Source organism: Patagioenas fasciata, chromosome 2 (genome assembly GCF_037038585.1).
Source record: "Patagioenas fasciata isolate bPatFas1 chromosome 2, bPatFas1.hap1, whole genome shotgun sequence".
NCBI lineage: Eukaryota > Metazoa > Chordata > Aves > Columbiformes > Columbidae > Patagioenas > Patagioenas fasciata.
Window position 1 is genome coordinate 100,704,701 of NC_092521.1, and position 19,969 is coordinate 100,724,669.

Here is a 19,969-nt window from a genome sequence, read left to right on the forward strand (position 1 = left end):
TGTTCTGGGGAGTCTGTTATCTGTGGTTAGTCTCAGGTTGAAATGTGATATATTAGTTCTGGATACTTTTTCCAATATATGTTTTTTAATCCATAAAACATTTCATCTAATCTGTGGGACACATTATTAAGCTAAAGTTGTGCATATGTACATTAGAACAACGGACATCACTTCAAAGTCCTTAAGGGCCTAAAGGCCAACTATAAGTAGGTAGGAAATAGTTTAAACATAATTTTTTAATCCACTGGGCTCTGTGACCCTATTTGTTAGCTGCATTATTATCTCCACCGGCCCAAGGAGTGATTTACATCCAATAACACAGAGAAAACGAGAGGGGAGAGGAGAGATGTGTTGGAGGTGGCAGGGTACTTTGACTTCTGGGGGATTTCAGCTGCAAGTGTAAGAATACAAAACAATTTCCTAAGATCATCAAAAATACCTGGAGGTTTTAATTTGACTTGTAGGGAAAGAGCATTCTTTGAGTTGAGAACTTTGAAGCCCTTCCTCTGTTAACGGAAAGCACTTTGCCATTCTTTACATGCTATGTTCTTTCCATGGATTTTATTTCTAGTTTTCTGTTTTTGTCTACTTCTCTGCCATCTTCATTCATGACCAGTTTCTAAGACATTCAGGACTGTATCTTATTATATAATGAATGCAAATCTACAGAAAGTGTCTAACTTCTGGCTATGTATACATACAAAAATAGTTAAAAATACATATATATTAATTACAGATGGTGCCTCAGGGCTCTAGTGCTGGCTCTTTATGGAAAAAAGGAATAATTTAGGAGGCTAAATTTGTGTTAAACAAATGAGATATATGTCTCTGAATTGAGCTCTTGGGGACTGTTTCAGGCTAAGAGCATGCAGTGCTGATAAAACTTGCTAATTACTGGCTAGTAATGTCATTACAGCTATGAAATATGAAAGATCAGAATCCAGTGCATCTTAACTAGCTGAAAAAGAGTGAATCCAGTATAATATTGATTTGATCTGAAGGTGTTTTTGCTTGTGGCTGAGGTATTGCTGTGAAAAGCTAAATGGCTGACATTATTTCAAGGTGGTGATATCTGGCTCTCAGAATAGCAGGGGCATGTTGCCAAAGTGCTAATAAGGGATTTTAAGAAAACATACCATTTAGTCAATGGTTGGTGTGCCCACAGCCTTCTGGTCCAAAGCTCAGACTCCTGATATTTCAGCTAATGGAATAATCAACACAGCAGTACAAGACTTTATTACCCTTTTGAGCATAGAAAGTGCACACTGACAGTAGTTTGTTAGATTCATCATTTATGTATAACAACATGTTTGACAAGCTTATAGATGAGATAACAGTGCTTAGCAGGAAGCTTGCATTTTTTCTTGATGGTAGAAAAGGTTGTGGTTAGAATCAGAGTTTGAGAAAGCACGTGGTCTAAAAGGCAGAATTTAAATAGATAAGTTTTGTGTTTAAATATGAAATTCTTCCAGTTCTTCCCAGTGTCTCATTTAAAAATCCCCTGATACTTGAAATTTTTGTCAATGTACTTATTTTCCTAGTAGTGAAGACTGGGGATAAAAAAAGAAACACTGAATGCCTTCCAGTAGAGGAGGTGGAAATCATAGTCCAGGGATTTTCAGGTCTTCTAAAGACCTCTGGGTTGGTCCTCATCCTTTGCAGACCTTTTGGACAGGCCTCATAATTTAGCAGTCGCAATACACAAACCACTCTAGGGCACAACTCTGAACACCACAGGCAGCCCAAGTACTGCCTTTAACAGCAATTGGACAAACCTGTGTGCCGTTGTTTCTTGTACCCCAGGTATGGGGATTGTACCTGTCCAGGTATTGTTCAGAATAATAGAGTGTTTGAGGTTAGAAGACACCTCTGGTGGTCATCCTGTCCAGTTCACCTGCTCAGGCAGGGTCACCTAGGTGGTCCAGATGGCTTTTGAATGTCTCCAAGGATGGAGACTCCACAGCTTCCTGGGGCAACCTGTGCCAGCACTTGATCACCCTCACAGTGAAAAAGTGTTTCCTGATGTTCCAAGGGAACATCCTGTGTTTCAGTGTGTGTCCCTTGCCCTGCACCTGGGCACCACTGAAAAGTGCCTGGCTCTGTCATCTTTGCACCCTCCATTCAGGTATTTATATACAAAAATGAGATCCTCCTGAGCCTTCTCTTCTCCAGGCTTCACAGTCCCAGGTCATCTCTTCTTTTTTTAAATAATGTTTTGGAAAATGCAGATCTCTAGCTTAGCACTAAGATCTGAAAATAGCTGCATTATGAATCCTATTAAAAGTCTTGGCATCACCTTGCTTGGATAGTTTGGAGCATGTGGATAAATATTGTTCAAGGGAAGTCTGCCTTTTGAGGCTTGAGCTGGCTCTGTGTGCAGTAACAACTCCAGAACCAAGCATGCTTGGTTCATTATCTTAGGCTGGACTGATTACGCTGGGTACTATGCTACCCAAATACAGCTGTATCCAATTGGGTGCGGGCTGGCAATCAGAACAGGACGTGGTCTCACACCATGTGTGCTGCTTGGCTTAGGCCACGTGGCATAGATGTGTCTTCAGTTGGGATGACCAGATATTGCCAGAAGAGATTATTCCCAGGTCCCAACAGTAGTTCAGGATGCTATTTCCATGTTTCATGGCATCTTTTTCTTTCTCTCCTATTCTCTAGACACAGTTCTTGGAAACTGCTTGCCATGGGGGCAGGATGGGGTGGAGGGGAAGGTGGTCTATGCTGGGTGACACAACCTGGCACAGCAGGTTTACCTGCCTGCCATGTGGTCCTGTGCTGCAGTTGTGACCTTGCTTTGGTCCCAAGTAGTGTTTTAAGCAATGAAATTCATTTTCCTGTGGTCTATATAAGAGCATATATGCTAGTTTTAAGCAATAACTAGTTCTTGGAAGAGTTTCCAAGGAAATTAGAAGTCATTATGCCTGTTTGATGGATGAGGAGATCAAAGTATAGCACCTAGCTTAAAGGGGATGAGATACTATGCCTCAAGGAGCTACCATCTGCAGCTGGACTGTAGCAGAAGTGCGTGTCCTCGGCCCCAGGACTTAGGCAACTTGGCCAAGATTTGTGGTAGACAGGTACAGAAATGAGTTCTCCCTTGTCTTATTAAAATGCTGCATAGGGCCTGCCACAGAATTTGGGACATTATGGCAGATCTGCACATGGGTGGCTTGGTGCCCCTGGCCTGCAGTGGAAATGCTCTTGAGGTTCTTGCTAAGCACTGAGCAGAAACAGGCAATGATGGATGTCTATTGAATGTTCATGGGCAATAATTCCAATGCCTTATTTCATAAAATAAAAGACTTTTTTCTTCTTGGTGGTGAATTCAAGCTTGCAGATGCTACACAGGCACTCCCAGTGACCATTTTCAGCGTATGGCGGTGTGGAATTAAGGTTGAGCTGTGAGGGCGGCAGATGCTTTAATTGCATATTTTGTGTATTATTTACCTTTTTCCTGAGTTTTTTTTAGTTGTTCTGTGCAATACCACAACGCTGACTCAGGTCTCCATTGGCAAGGTTTGCAGGCATCAAAGTATAATTACATGTTTGAATTTATTTCTATAATTTAAGAACCTAGAGGAAATTAATAACAAAATCCATGCCAATGTAATTGTGATGGTTGTATATTATTTTTTCTGGTAGTGAGCCAAAACAACAAATACAAGAGTGTTTCACTCTATTAAATGTGCAAATAGCATTTGGTTCATTATCTGTGCGCAGAGTTCCATTCATGGTTTGTTGATACTCAAGTGCTTCCTCCCATGCCCAAGGATCATGAAAAGACCTGGCTGGTTTAATACATAGTGTATAGCAATCCAAGCTGCAGCAGCTCCAAGCTAATGTACATTGAGTTCCTGCAACAGGAAATGTAGCCTAATTCTGACAAAGGTTTTGAGAGCAGGCAGGTCCATAGACTGTGTCTGTCTAGTGTAATCATAAAAACAATGTTTGTACCTCTGCATTTTTCTAAGTGAAAATTTAGGTCTGCTTCCAGAGTAAATATGGCCTGTCCTGTTTTGTTTCAGTTTTGCGATCTGTTTTCAAACTAGTTTCTTGCAGGTGAGAAAAGCCTGTTGGATGCTGGTCTTGCTGCCATGGAGAGAAACCTGCTTTTTTTGTAGCTGGCTGGCAACTCTTGTGACGCACATTTGCTTATCGAGGGCATAATTACACAAAAGTCTGACACTGGGATTTTTAAAAAGTGAAGCATGACTAAAGATTATTGTTCTGAGCTATAATTAAGCACTCATTTTATTGCAGCAGGTCTTGAAGGGAACCTGATAGTTATTATTAACTGTAAGTGTGAATACATACAGTGTGACAAACAACTGCAGATTTTCTATCCTTGCTAATACAACATAAAGCTGAGTCCTTCCTCTATTTGCTTCCCTCCTAGGCTTTTCCTGATTCCTGGATACAATGGCGTGTTTCATCATGTGTTGTTCTTGTTTACCCTTCATATAAGATCTTGGTTTCTGATACCTCTTTTGGGCTGTTCCGTTTAACTAGAGGAGAATCAAAACTACTGGGCATGCTCATTTTGCAAAGGCCATGGGATCCATCCCATTTGGAGGCTTTGTTTTTGACATGTGACCTCTACAGCCACAACAACATCAATGTGCGGTATCTAATTCACCATTCAGGGCTTGCTCAGTGCTGTACTTTCTTGTGTAAAGCCCACAGGTACTCTCAGACTATACTTCTGCTGCTAAATGAATGAGCTTGAACGCTGCTCTCTCATTCTTCTGAGTCGTTCCCTCGTGTGCTGCTGGTTTGTGTGAGTGTCTGGATGTGGTGGGGTGGTGGCACACGAGGGACTGTTCTCACCAGACTGACCCGGGTTTGGATCTCTTCACAGGTGTCCTTTGGGGCCACTGGGTCCTATAGTAGATCAGACAGGCCAGCCTGTGCTGTTTGGCCTCAGGATCAGACACCTGTTTGTGGCCCTGTTCCATCTGACCCTGTAGATGTAGCCTTGAAGGCTGACCACCGTTGTGCTGTTGGACATGCTATGGCTCTATAAAAGAGGAATTCCTCATTAGTAGTATTTTGTAATATTTTCCTGGAACAGAGGTGAGAATCTGGCTCCTGTTGCCTCTGTGGGAGGGTGAAATTTTCTTGCTTGCCACCATAAGACTCTTTTGATTCCTTGAGGACCAGATCATTGCATCAGCATTGAGCTGGCCAGAAGAGAAACTGAATTTTATTCTTAATGACAGTAATTAAATGATTTTTTTTTCCCCCCTGAAACTAACAGATATTTCTCTCATTTACAAATTGTGGACTGTACAAAACTATCACCTGCAGAGCCTAGCAGTCTCTTGTGCCTTAGACATATATATGTACACTTGTATGAGGGGCTTAAACACTCGCCCTTCTCAAATGCTTCCTTATTAGTGTTCATGGTAAAACTCCGTCTATAGGTTAGCATCCTGCTTTGATGAAGTGAAATTAAATTCAAGACAGAATTCTGAAAATGTAAGCATTGCTAGTGCAAGATGAAAAGTAAATCTGATGTATGGCACTGCTTCAGTTTTCTATATTAGTCCTAGTGAGAGTTCTTCGATCTTGATTTGCAGGTGTGCAGTCTGTTATCACAACAGACTAAAATCTTCTGTTTTAATCTAATTTTATTGACTCTATTTGAAGTATGGTTTTAAAGTTGATGGCAAAACCTTCAGAACAAAATGCCTTTAGGGAACTGGAAAATAAAGTTAGATTTGCACTGAAAATTTCTCATGTCCATGAGCAGCTTTTCAAGAAGAGAATAATTTTTCCATTTTCTCAGTATTCCCAAAAGAAATACTGACAGAGATCAACCAGCACTCACAGGCTGAACTCCAGTCTCTCTAGAGGAAGCTTGTGTGTATCAGGAGGTAAATTATAAATGTCCATTTCCATGCAAAACCGATTTCCCTGATAATCCCTGCCCCTTCCTTTTCTGGGGCCGTTTGGTACAACATCTGCCAGTGGTGTCAGATTCTGTGGTAGGTTTATGGTGTCTGTGTGCAGCTATCTGTAGACTTTAACATTCAAACAAAGCCAAAGTGTGTCCACCATGATTTAGCTTTTTGTTTGTGGTTTGTTTTTTGTTGTTTGGTTGGTTGGTTTTTTGTTGTTGTTTTTTTCCTGTGTTTGTTGTTGTTGTTGGTTTCGGGGGTTTTTTTCTTATTTGTTTGTTTTTCTTGCCTTTTCTTTTTCAGAAGGCAAAAGGGCACTGGAGCTTGATTAAAGTCAACAAGAGGGTTTTTATTTTGGTCGGGCTGAACACAACCTCGAAGTAGTGTTTTTGTGCAGACCAGGGCTCCTGAAAAGAAACAAAAAAAAAGGTAGAATTGATCTTATGGCATTGTCTTTTGTTTTTTTTTTTCCTTTTTTCCCTATCCTGACCATCTTGATTTTGATAGATCCAAGCATATACAGCCTTTAAGTATTTCTCTTTCAGTTTTAGTGTCTTGGTGGGTGCTGCCTTCTCTTCCATCTTGAAAGGCACCTGCCTCTCAGGAGTCTGTTGGATTAGGCAGCCATGGTGGAAGGTGTCACTGGCTGTAGCTCTTGTCTCCCTTCTGCTGGAGGTCTTCATCACAGCAACAGCAGCAAACAAGTGCCTCCTCCTCAGCTCCTGCAGCTTTGAGGCTCCATAGCACAGCCCAGTAAAATAGCCTTGTGAACCTGGGGTAGCTGAAAAAATTGTTGCACTATTGCTCTTGTTGCCTCTTTTTCTCCTGGTGTTAATCTCCAGCAAAACAGAAGAGCTGGAGGTGATAAATGTTGCTTGTCTGCTGGAGCCCACATGATGGCTCTGAGCTGTGTTGGGGTGGGATTCAGGCTTAATTGAAACTGTCAGGACTTTACCTCATAAATTCAGCGGGGTCAGTGTTTTGAGCCTGATGCCTATGGAGTGTTAGATGAACAAACCCTAAGTGACTCCTCTAAATGTTCACGTATGCCTTTTTGCATGCAGCTTATTGCTGACTGAGAAATGGTCCTATTCATCAAAAATGATTTATGGTATTGCAGACATGCATACAGAGCAGGAACTCTGCAAACAGCCCATGCAGGGACCTGAAGTAACTGGCAATGTTTGGGCTGTCCTAAAACTTGGTGGGGGCCTGAGTACTGACTGTGGGCATGAACAGATGACTCTAGATTCTGTGCTCAAGGAGAATGGGCATTTTGGAGTCCTTTGCACCTATATACAGGCTCTCCTACGTGAGTATTGCATCTTCAGAATGGCACTGGCAGAAACGTTTTCTGCATCCAGTGTTTTGCCTGACTGCACTTGTACTGCATTGTACTGTTTCTTGTATCTCTAATATTGAGGATCTAGATCCAGCTGAGCTGCTGTCAGCCCTGCCATGACTAGAGGAGGCCTTTGGGGGTCTTCTCAAAATGCAGACAAGGATTTTCTCATGGGGTATTGTGTGAATTGGGGTTTCTGCCTAAATGCCAAACCCAAAAACACAGCTGTGTGTGTGTTGGGGTGAGGTGGGTGTGTGTTATGAGTATGTTGGCAAAAATTTTTATGAGTCACACTGTTTAACCTTTTCTGACTCAGTTAGCTTTTCATCTTTGTTGTGGTTTAACCCTGGAAGGCAGTGAAGCACCACACAGCTGCTTGTTTGCTTTCTCTGACCCCCAATGGGATGGGGGGAGAGGAAAGGAAGAGTAAAAGCAAGGAAACTTGTACATCAAGATTTAAATCGTTTAATAAGCAAAAGGTAAGTGGAAGAAGAGACAAAGCAAGCAAAAGTCATGCAAAGGCAATCACTCACCACCTCCCACAAGTAGACTGTTGCTCAGCCAGTTCGTGACCAAAAGATAGTTAATCCCCCTAAAATCCCCTCCTCTCCCTTTTTATTGCTGAGTGTGATGTTATATGGCACAGAATATCTCTTCGATCAGTTTGGGTTACCTGTCTGGTCATGTCCCCTCCTAACCTCTTGCAACGCCCCCAAACTATTCGCTGAGCGGGGGCAGAGTGAGAAACAGAGGCCCCCAATGCTGTGCAAGCGCTTTCAGCCACAGCTAAAATGTGTTATCAACCTTGTTTTGGTCACTAATCTAAAACACAGCACCATACAAAGTGCTATGAAGAAAATTCACTCTGTCCCAGCCAGATCTGATACAGTGTTATAAAACCGATGGGATTGATCACCTTTTTTCTAATGAGGAATAAGAAAATCTTCACCATCAGATGTAGTCCTGCAACTGGATCATTAATCATATGTTGTGACTTGAAGCTAGAATAATATTTTTTAAATGATTGCCCCAATTCAAATGAGCTTTTGGTACATCATGATTTCTAGCTAATGAGCACATGGCTAGCACACTAGCTGGAGTGCTGCTGTTGTTTAGCCATTAAATTATATTATTAATACTATTTTGTTACCACAGAAACAACAGAAGCACTGAGTTACAGTCTTTAAGGACTTGAAATACAACACCTGTTTGTGGGTTTTTTGAAAGTATTAGTAATCAATCATTCTGGCAGGACTACCAGCAGGATTATGTTGTACTCCTGCAATGTCCGCCAACCTGCCCACCTTGCTACGTGGGTTCTGATTTGGACAAGGGTCTAAAGTGTTTAGCCTGACACATCTCTCCTCAAGTGTGATGAGTGCTGCATTACCAACAAACAGAAATCCCCATCTTGTGGTGATCTGGAGAAGAACAAATACTGACTGAAGCAACATTAACATTGTTTGTGTATGCAAATAAGATTTACGTGGATAAAATGATCTTGCACTCAGATTGCAGGGGTAGTATCTAAAGGGTTGGAGTAACTTTTTCAGCTGTCCAAATTAATCTCCTAACAACAAAATCAGAGATGTTTTGACTTGTCATTTGGAAACAATTAGTAGCACTGTGGAAGTAATGTGCATGTGATTTTATTTTTTCTGCTTCAGCAGTTTCTTTTGTTTCACTGAGCTATGTTCAAAAATAAAATGTACCAAATGTTTAGTGTCAATGACTCAAAGAAAACACTCACTCTCTTCAAAAGAACGCCCAAGCAGCAAATGATGCTTAATTGCATTGCTCTTTTTGTTGCCCTCGGGACTGTGAGCCGCTGGGATATGTACCGAGGTTGCCAGGAAAGGACAGGTTAGTGCTGCTGGATGGGTACAGCACACAGTATGCTGCCAGCCTCTGTTACAGAGGTGTCATAGGAAAAAGAAACAAAGAAAGTGTAAGATTTATTTCCCTCCCCCCCACCAAAGTCCTTCATTTTCTCTGTATGGCGATAACTTCTCAGTAGGGGGTGGATTTATTAATGTCACTTCCCTAGAGCCCTGTAGATAAATAATATCTGCCAGTAGAAACAAGGCATAATCGAAAAAAAAATACTTCCTTTATTCTTTGAAGTTCCTGAAGGAGCTCCTGAAGAAGCACCTCTCCCCACTTTCCCTGTCCTTGCACCCAAGCTGTGGCCTTTTCTATCTCTTATTTCCATTGAGTGGCAACTGTGCTCTACCCCCACCAGGATGTATTTCTTTCCATTAGAGGGTCTCAATGGCCCGACATAGTCAACTTGCCACATGCTCCAGAGAGTCTTGCCCTGCCTGATATGTAGGACCGGGGCCTGATTTGTGTGATCAGCTTTAAGTCTGATCCGACATTGTGGACAGGCTGTGAGAATTGCTTCACATGTTCCCGCGGACACTGGCCAACCCCGGGATCGGCATTCGTAATAAAGATCTGCTTTTCCAGAATGGCCTTGCTTAAGGTGTAACCATTCAGCTAACCGTGCCCACTCCTCTGGTATGCTTTCAGCTAGCCTGATCTGGGCTAGAAAGTCAGCTTCTGATTCCATTTGGCAGCGGGGGTTCCATCCTTTGCATGTCCTTTTACCCAGCCCACACTCAAAGGTCGTGACCTGCCTATCTCTAATAGTCTTTGCCAATCTTCAGCTCTCCACACTCTGGTGCAATTTACTTCCCACTGGTTGGATTCCCATTGGCATATCCATTCAGTGGCACCCTTATAGGTTGCACAGGAATCAGTGTAAATCGTGAAGGCTCCTCCTTCTGCTGCTAATAAGAGAGCACGCAGTTCTCCTACTTGAGCACTACCTTCCCCCTCCTCTGTTATTCTTTTTCCAGTAGCAATCTCCAATGCTGCTGCCTTGTACTGCCAGTTTGTCCCTACCCGATGGGCTGATGCATCAGTGAACCAGACTCCTTGTGTGTCTGAGTCCTGAGTTAGCTTAGGTGCTTCTTTTATTGGAGAGCGTTTAGAAGGCAGGCTCAACAGGACCTGATCAGCGTTCACAGGTTGCTGAAGTTTTGAAACTTTTACAGAACCCTCCTTTAGTAGTAACAATTGGCTAACTCCCTCTAAATAGGCGTACCATTTTCGTACCGTTGCGTTCTGTGCCACCCCCTCGGGGGGGTAACCCTTTAAGGATTGAATTCAACAGAGGGAAAGGGCCTTGTACAATAACTTTCTGTGATGTACACAGTTTCTCTGCCTCCTTAACTGCTCAGGTAAGTGAGAGAAGCCCCTTTTCCCACTCCGAATATCGTTGTTCAGCTCCCTTAAATGCGGTGGAAGAGAACAACAAAGGTCTAGCTGGCCCTATTGGCCCCCTTTGGAATATAGCGCAATAGGAGGCATGTTCTGCAAACCCCCATTCCACTCTTAATGGGTCTTGTGGATGTAGCGGGCCAAATTTCTGATAGGCTTTAAGTTCATCTTTTAGAACATTAAGGGCCTCTGTATGTTGTAGAGTCCAATTCCATTTCTTGTTTTTTCGGAGTAGGTCATATAGGGGACGGGCAATCACTGAGAATCCTGGGATATGTTTTCTCCAGTACCCTAATGTACCCAACAGGCATTGCAAGTCTGCTTTGCTGTTTGGGGTGTGCCCCTTGTCTATGGTAGCCAGAACATCATCAGGCACTGCTATGGCTCCCCCTATCCACCAAGCCCCTAGGAATTTAACTTCCTGGCTGGGACCCTGGCACTTGGACGGTGGAATATCTAATCCGTTCTGTGTTAATAAATTCCAAAGAGTTTCTGCTACTTGCCCCACCTGTTCCTTATTGTCTCCGCCCACTAAGATGTCGTCTAAATATTGATATATGCAAATGCCTGACGGTACCTGTACAGTGTCAATGACTGCAGCAAGGGCATTGTGGGCAATAGTAGGAGAGTGTTTGTACCCCTGAGTAAGCTGATTAAAAGTGTATTGCTTCCCTTCCCAGGTAAAAGCAAATTGTGCCTTGTCTTCTTCCCTTAGGGGAATCATGAAGAACGTATCTTTAACATCTAAAGCAGCCATCCATGGGTGGGCTGCTGCTTGTATTACAGTCACCACGAGGCTATGTTTGGGACGGCAGCTGTTAGTGGTGCGGTGTTATTATTCAATTTTCGATAATCAATAGCTAGGTGCCAACAAAAGAAGCTGTTACCCTCAAGTAATAGAGAGGGAGATGTGCCTACTCCTTCCATATTGAAGGAGGGGGGGGGAGAGAGTGGGGGGAAGGGTTGCATCCTGCCACAGATACTGAGGCTAGCAGCAAAGCACAAAAAAGGAGGATGCCTATGAACAAATATTTGTACAGGGGACCTCCTGTTTTCTGTATTTTTGTGTTGCATTGACTGTATGAAGGGCTGGAGAGCCATTAGCAGGGTCTTCTGAGATTGCTTTTCCTTCCTATAGTGTCTGGCAGGTGGTGAGGGTGTGGCAGGTCATTATATGCTCTGGTTATTTTCTCCTGCTGTACCGAATCTTTAAGGTTATTGCTAAATCTTAGCAGTATCCTTTATTCAAGGCTCACTTTTTCACTCCAATCTTGCATGCTTTTCTGTTGTTGCTACTGTCTTCTATAAAAGTCTAAGATGAATCTTGTTCAAAATGTTACCTTAACTGCCTTTCTTGGCAGACTTTAATCAGTAACACAGTTTTATGAGTGCTTCAAATCTTAAATACGGAATTCTATTCTATATATCACTGAGACATCAGAAAGAGTATTAGGCAGGCTGAAAAATAAACCTCTGAACAATTATGTCAAACAGCTATGTATATAGAAGATTGAAGTAAATGTTAGCTGCGAAAGAAGACATGCAAACTTGACAGTGAATGAGCCTGTAATTCATTTTGTCCTATCGTGGCACATAGAAATAAAGAGAAATTGTAGAAGACCCTTGCTGCATGAGACATTGTTTTAGAGGGCCTGAGTGTGGGAGGAGAGGCCACATCTCAGTCATGACCTGGAAAAACGGATTATGTTTTAGGGAATACAAAATGCTAGAGGTTTTTCTTCAGTCAACCACTTTCTTCTTCTTGTTGCTTGACAATAGGACTTCTGAGTCCCTGATGTTGCTTCCCCATCAAATAGCAGCTAAAAGAGATTTGAGGTTGGTTTTGGCCAGTGCGTACCTGGTACTCTATGCATAGGAATAACTAAGTTTTGAATTGAATGAAAGTGCCCCTACTCTTTTTCTTAAGAAATTATTTTTTATTCCCCATTGAGCTTTGCTGTACTATTTCTATGCTCTATCACTGATAACAATGCTGAGTGATAAAATGCTTCTTGCCTTTGACGTCAGGTCTAATAACACTAATTTTCAAACCAGTCTGAACTCTTTTGTGGAAGAAGATAGGAAAATGATAGGGCGATCATTAGTTTCTTTTTTCCTCTAATCTGGTATAATGTGTCTTATTATGGTCTTTAATAACTGTAACCACAGCAACAAATAGTGATGGATATAATGCATTAGGGTCTCTCCTCTCAGTAATCATATTCTGCTTCCAGATGCCTTTCAGGCCACAAAGTAAATTAACATTCAACAGCAATACATCGAGATGCTGCGGAAATTCCCTCTTCCTTTTCAGAGAGGTGATCCAGGTTGTTAGGGACCTTTGAGTAGTAGCTGACTTTTCCAAAGACCAACAGTATTCCAACTTGACAGTTACTGAGCAGGCTGCTGTGTAAAGATTAATGAAGTTGTCTGCCCAGATTAGTTGGAGGGGCTATACAGGAATCAGCTTGTGGAATAAAATTCAATATATACCAGCAGAAGAATGAGAGAGTGGCTTAAGGGGGCAGGTTGTATTGGAGCTTTGGTTGTAGGGCACTCTCTGTTGTGGGGTGGAGTTTTTCTTAAACTGAAAGTCTTTCAAAGCCAAAATGTTATGGTTATGGTTGTTGGTGTTTTGCATCGCAAACCCTGGCACAGGAACTAAACAGCATGGAGTGACATGCAGTGTTTTTGGAGAGTATTTATGGTCCAGGTGGGGATATAACAGTAATGTGTCCTGTAATCAGAGGGTGGTATCCTGGTGCAAGAGGTCTTGGGTGAATGTCAAAGCAACAGTGATTACAGAGGAAATTAATACATCTGGTTGTCCTCCCCAGCATCTTGTGGAAAAGACTGAAAACAGCAGCAGAAGTGATGTACTGAATGCAATGGAGAAGAGCTGTACCTTACATGTAATTAATCTTTATTTGAAGGGTTGTTAAAATGGAATCATAGAATCATTTCAGTTGTAAGAAAACCTCAGGATCATCGAGTCCAACCATAACCTAACTCTAGCACTAAACCGTGTCCCTAAGAACCTCCTTTTGACCTCCCCGAAATGAGGAAGGTAATATGTGTGTCCAGTTAAATTTCACATTTGCTGTGTACATAAGCAGGTTTAGAAATGTGAATTTTTGCCCAGCTACAGGATGTCCTGAGATCAGTATGAGAACAAGTGAGATAAATTGCGTCCAAGGAGTGTCTGCATCTTCCTAAAGAAGTTGAAAAAAAATGTCAGCTTTTACATGCCTAAAGTCAGAAGAGATCTGAGTCCTATGGGAAGATTTTTGTAAAACATTCAAGAGGAAGAAACAGAAGAGTGCTTAAACTGTTCGATTGAGTTACTTACTAAAATTGCGTGTGTGTGTGTGTTGTTAAATCTCTTGGGCATTTTAGAAAATAATACCCTTCTCAAAAGAAACTGAGCAAAATATGCTTCTAGATAGTGATTCCACATAATATTTCTAAGAAGAAACAGAATTTTCTTCATTTTTTTAAAGAAATTTGCCTATGGCCTATTTACTACTCTCTTGTTACTAAAATGATTTTTTTCTGAACAGTTCACAAATATGTAAATTCTATAGTTATGAAATATATAAAAAATAAACGGTGATCACAGATATATTGCATTCTAGTCCCCGCCAAGGTCCATCAGGTCAGGGGCATTTGAGCACTCTCGGGAGTCCAGGAGATGACTCCAGCTCAAGGGAGGATAGGATAGGATAGGATAGGATAGGATAGGATAGGATAGGATAGGATAGGATAGGATAGGATAGGATAGGATAGGATAGGATAGGATAGGATAGGGCTGGGGCAGGTCCTGGGAGGCGTGAGCAGCCTGTGGGACAAGGAGCCAGGTCTGGCTCACATGCTCAGGGAACAGCCGATCGCCAGCACTGGGATCAGGAAGGAATTTTTTCCCCCGGGGCAGATTGGCACTGGTCCCCGGTAGTTTTTTGCCTTCCTCTGCAGCATTGAGCATGACCACTTTGCAGAGCTCCTCTGGGCCCTTTTGGCTCGGATCCTGCCTGCTGCTCAAGCACCAGGAAGATGGCCTCTCGTGCCCTGCAGCTGGGGGGAGGAAGGCTTTTTTTTCCCCCAGGTGGGACGGCAAGCGTCTCCGGGGGTTTTTTGCCTTCCTCTGCAGCGCTGAGCACGGCCCCTTGCCATGGCTTCTTTGGACCATTTGGGCTGGGTGCCTGCTGCTCCACGAGCTGGCCCTAAACTTAGCTAGAACAGCCTGCCCAAACCAGCATAGAACAGCTCACCTAAACCAACCTTAAAGAAGCTAAACCAATCTGCCTTAAAAAACTTCAATCAGCCACCAACAACCTAAACAGAACCTTAAACAATCTACAACAAATTACCTAAACCAAACAAAATAAACCAACCTAAACAATCCTAAAACAAACCTACCTAAACCAAATGATCTAAAAAAATCCTACCTAAAACAATCTAAAACTACATAAACCGGCATTTCTCAACCAACCTTAAGCAACCTAGAACCAAACAAGCTAAACAAACTGAAACCAACCAATCTTAACCTAAAATAACCATTAAACAATCTCAAACAACTTAAAACCAATCTAATAAAGGATCAAACTACCTAAATCGACCGATGTAAACCAACCTCAAAAATAGGAAACCAAATGACATAACCACACCAAAATGACCTAAAGCAAACAACCCAAAGCTAAATAGAACCACTGAAACCAGCCTACGACGACCAAGCTAAAAACCAATCTAGATCAACTCAACTTCAACAACACCCTAAAAAACCTCAACAACAAAAACCCAACCACCAGCCACCCTACCCCAGGCAGTGTCTCACTTGGATGTGCCTGCAGTCTTGGAAGCCTGACTACCCCAGGTTCTCCTCCTAACGGACCCTGAGCTTGTTTGGAGGTCCTCAAGCACAGCGCAGCTACCGTATACCCTTGACCTAGCTATGGTTCGCCTCTAGCGGGGAACGTCGTCCTCTTTGAGCAAGGCGGGGAAACACGTGGAGCAGGGAAGGAGGAAGGGGACATCTGCCGAGACAGCAGAAACAGCCCAATCGAGCCTGGTGATTAGTGGGGGGACACACGTCCCAGCGAGATTGCACTCACATCCAAAGCATCCAGACACAACCGAAAACCAACTAAACACAATGTACATCTAACCAAACCACCTAAAGCACCCTCAACAACCAATCTAAGCCACCCCAGCCTGAAGGAACCCATCTGCAAAACATGCACCGTGCATAACACTGCCCTAAACAACCTACCAGGAAATAACTAAACCAACCTAAACCAAACAACCTGAACCAACCTTAACAGAAACCCTTCAAGCGACCTAAACAATGTAAACCAATCCTGCCTAAACCAACCTACCTAAAAACACAGACACCCACCAACCCACCTAAACTGCTTACTGAAAAGAAACAACCTCAAATAACCAACCCACCCCCAACTTAAAATCATCTAAACAAACCTCAACCAAACTACAGAAAACAGCCTCAATGAAAACAGCTTCAGATAGGCCACCTACAACAACCGACGGAAGACAACTTCAACCAAAAATCACCTGCATCAAGCAACCTGAACCCACCAGCCTTCAACAACCAGCCTCTCACAGCCACCCTCAAAGAACCTGCCTCAAACCAACCTCAAACGACCGCAACAAACTGAACCAAGCTACTAAAACCAGAAACCTAAACCAAACTAACACAACCAGTGCTAAAGAATCCTCAGAAAACAGCACCAACCAAAGAACCCAGCAAAACCGAGAAAATGAAACCTCCTCAGCTAAACCACACAGAGCAGCGCTAAGAAAATCACATCAAACAACCTGAACCCACCCACCTAAACTAACCAACCCAAACCAAGCTAAACCATCAAACCTGAAACAAGCAGCTAAGACCGCCAACCTAAACCAAACTTAACAAACCTCAACCTAAAACAACCAGCCTTCAGTGACCTACGAACACACAACCTACCAACAACGTCATACAGCGTCAAACAACCACCTTCGAACAACCAGTATCAAAAAGCCTACCAAAACCAACTCACAGAAAATGACCTACACCAACCAAACGAAACAAACTTAAAAAACCCCAACAAAACCAGAACAACAGCAACAAGAGAAAGAACACCACCACCACCAAAACAAAAAAAAAACAAACAAGGTAGAAAGAAACAGGCAAAACCCAAACAAGTTACAGACAAAGAAGGCAGATGTAGGGAACAGGATGCAGAGATGTTGCATGGGGACCCAGTGCTTTGGAGCAGCCACTGGTGTCCTGTCAGGAACAGGAAGGATTCGCAGCTGCCACTCGGCACCTCTCCCTGCGGGCAACACCAGCGCCTGGCAGGGACCAGAGCGCTTCTCGTGCATCCCTGCCCAAGAAGCACAGCAGCAAAACAAGCTGTGGAAGGCAAAACACCTGCTTGTCATCGCTACATGTGATGCTTTGGAAAAGATCCCACAGTACCACATACCTCTTCTTTTGTGCACGGTCAGTCCCGCGCCTCATTCTCAAGGTTCTCCCTCTTCAGGAACCAGGGAAAGCTTGGCCTCTATTCCTGCTGCTGCTCTCTGCAGCTCTGGGACTTGCCTTTGCCAGCCTGCAAGGGCTGTTTGTTCAAGCTAAAGTGAAGAACGCATCAGCCTGCTCCTGGCTACACGTGGGCTTGCGTTAAGGATTGTGAGCACTGGCTCTGAAACAGAGTGAGAAACAGAAATGACATCAAATAACATCAAAGGAAGTACATTAAAAAATAAAATCAACCAGAATAAAATAGAAACACTTGTATCCATTGCGTTTTGTGTCCTGGGAAGTGGTTTTTAGGGAAGAGTGAAGGAAGGGAGAGGGAAGGGGGAAGGGAAGGGAAGGGAAAAGAAGGCGGAGGAGAAAAGCAAGCCCTGACAGAGCCCTGAGGGCTCCATACCTGAAAGAAATTGTGCTGTTTTCACCGAAAGCGAACTGATTTTCTTCATGCAGTTAGAAACCTTTCTTTTTCACAGCTCGCACGCTCATTATTTGGAATTAGTTTGAGAACAAGAGCTAACACCCCAGCACAGAACTAATGCTTGTAATTGCTCTGGTCTGAGAGCCAAGGACATTCTGACTGCTCTGCCCACAGATGGGACCTGCCGAGGAAGGGGGGCAAAGATGGGACAGAGCTTGACTGACATCCAGGCTGATCAAGAAGAGTATTTCATCCCATTAGCATCACGGTCATTATTTAAGGAGGGAGGGGATCTTTCTCACTCTCTCAGGCGTGCAGTGGAATCTTGATCAACTGGCCACATGGGTCAGGAAAGCTACCTGGCAAGCAAAAAGATCCATTGCACTCTTCTGCTCAGCACATCAAGATTTGCCCTCTGAGTCGCGGCAATTTCTTGAATATCACCAAGAATCAAAACAGGTTTCAAAGAGCAACATGGCATGACCAAATAATAAATACTTCTCTTTAAGTCCACTCATTTGTTTAATCTTTGCCTAGACCTTCAGGAAATGGAAAACCAAACTCACTACGGAGAAGTTCAACACAACAACCCACGCCAAATCAAGGCTACCAGGTAGGAACCCGATGACAAGGATCGGTCACGCAACTGCTACTCTATGACAGGGCTGCCCCGAACAGATCACCCCCAAGGATTCAGTCCAAGGCAGAAACTACTCAGCTGGCAAACATTCCAAAAAAACAAGCACGTTTTGCTTCCACACCTTACAGCAAGTTTTCCCTCAGGAAACACAAAATGAAAGAGCAACAAGAAGCAGAAATAATACTCACAAGCCTGTGACATCTTCGACGGGATTTTCCCGCACCGGCCGACACCGCCGGACCCGGCGGGCACAGCCGCTCCCCCCGCTCCAGCTGCCCGCCAAGCGGCGGCGCCGAGCGCGCCACCCACGCGTGCCCGCAAGCGGCCTCGTCCTCCCCGCCCGCCCGCCCGCCGGGCACAGGCCGGGCCCCAGCGCAGCCCCGCCCGGGCACCGGGAGAGCGCGGAAGCGTCGCGGCGCCGCTTACCGAGCGGCAGCAGCAGCTGAGAGGGGCTGTCGCTCGCCTTGGCCGCCATGCTGGACACAGACCCGAGCAATCGCTACCGCCTCCCGCAAAGACCGAGCCAGCAGCCCCGACGAGCGGATGGCAGAGCCGTCGCTCCTCGGCCCCGCCCCGTGTGCCGGTAAACGCGGGAACGAGCACTGTCTCTTCAAACACCTTTTGCATTCTTCATCCTACAGCACTAAAGAAACAGCAGAATCCCTTAGCACAGGATAATTGTGCAATACAAGTGCCAGGTTTGTCGTGCTGGTAAAAGATATTGTCAAAAGATGTGCGGCTGTCGGTCTTTCCTCAAGACAAAAGGCAAATGAGCTGGTTCCATCCGAGGCGAGGCAAACCAAATGCAAGCACTGACAGCACTGCAGAGCAAAATGGCCCCGCGACGGGGCCCTCGTGGCCCTCCTCTCCTTCCCCTCTTGCTGTTTTCCTCCGTCATCTCTGTTGTGTCCTCTTGTTACGTGCAGTAAGTTTCATCTCTGGCATTTTGTTTTCTCTGCCCAGGTTTGCTCAGGAATTCTTGACAGGACAGTTGGAAGCAGGATTTTCCAAAGTGTCCTTGCCCCCAAGGTCCGTCAGGTGAGAGGCCTTTGGGCACTCTCCCAAGTCCAGGAGATGGCTCCAGCGCAAGGTAGGACAGGCTAGGCTAGGCTAGGATAGGCTAGGGCTTGGGCAGGTCCTGGGAGGCGTGAGCAGCCTGTGGGACAAGGAGCCAGGTCTGGCTCACATGCTCAGGGAACAGCCGATCGCCAGCACTGGGGTCAGGAAGGAATTTTTTCCCCCGGGGCAGATTGGCACTGGTCCCCGGGGGTTTTTTCCTTCCTCTGCAGCATTGAGCATGACCACTTTGCAGAGCTCCTCTGGGCCCTTTTGGCTCGGATCCTGCCTGCTGCTCAAGCACCAGGAAGATGGCCTCTGGTGCCCTGCAGCTGGGGGGAGGAAGGCTTTTTTTTTCCCGCAGGTGGGACAGCGAGTGTCTCCGGGGGTTTTTTGCCTTCCTCTGCAGCGCTGAGCACGGCCCCTTGCCACGGCTTCTTTGGGCCATTTGGGCTGGGTGCCTGCTGCTCCACAAGCTGGCCCTAAACTTAGCTAGAACAGCACTCCCAAACCAGCATAGAACAACTCACCTAAAGCAACCTACAACAACAGCAAGCAAATAACCGACCTTCAAGAACCTAAAATAAAATAAAAAGAAGCACTTTGTATCCATTGTGTTTTGTGTCCTTGAAAGTGTTTTTTAGGAAAAAGAGGAGGGAGGCGGGAGAGAGAGAGAGGGAGGGAGGGGGAGTGAGGAGAGAGGGATAGGATGGGGAGGGGGGGACAGAGCGGGGAGCGCGGGAGGGTGGGGGAAAGGGGGGGGAGATGGGGTGAGAGACAGGGG

General features: G+C 44.5%; 1 long non-coding RNA gene across 4 annotated transcripts in view; it reads right to left on the bottom strand.

Moving 5' to 3' along the window:
- Nucleotides 1–1,202: 1,202 nt before the first annotated feature.
- The window catches only part of LOC136097541 (uncharacterized), a 30,200-nt gene continuing 11,433 nt past the window's right edge, over nt 1,203–19,969 (bottom strand). For 2 of the 4 annotated variants that reach the window (XR_010650835.2, XR_011737633.1), the window contains exons 2-3: nt 17,019–17,237; nt 1,203–6,319 (exon numbers count right to left, since the gene is read on the bottom strand). This is a non-coding gene — a long non-coding RNA (uncharacterized lncRNA). Of the gene's footprint in view, nt 6,320–17,018; nt 17,238–18,317; nt 18,436–18,555; nt 19,397–19,969 lie in introns of those variants that run through there. The other 2 variants (XR_011737631.1, XR_011737632.1) reach the window with 2 other exon arrangements.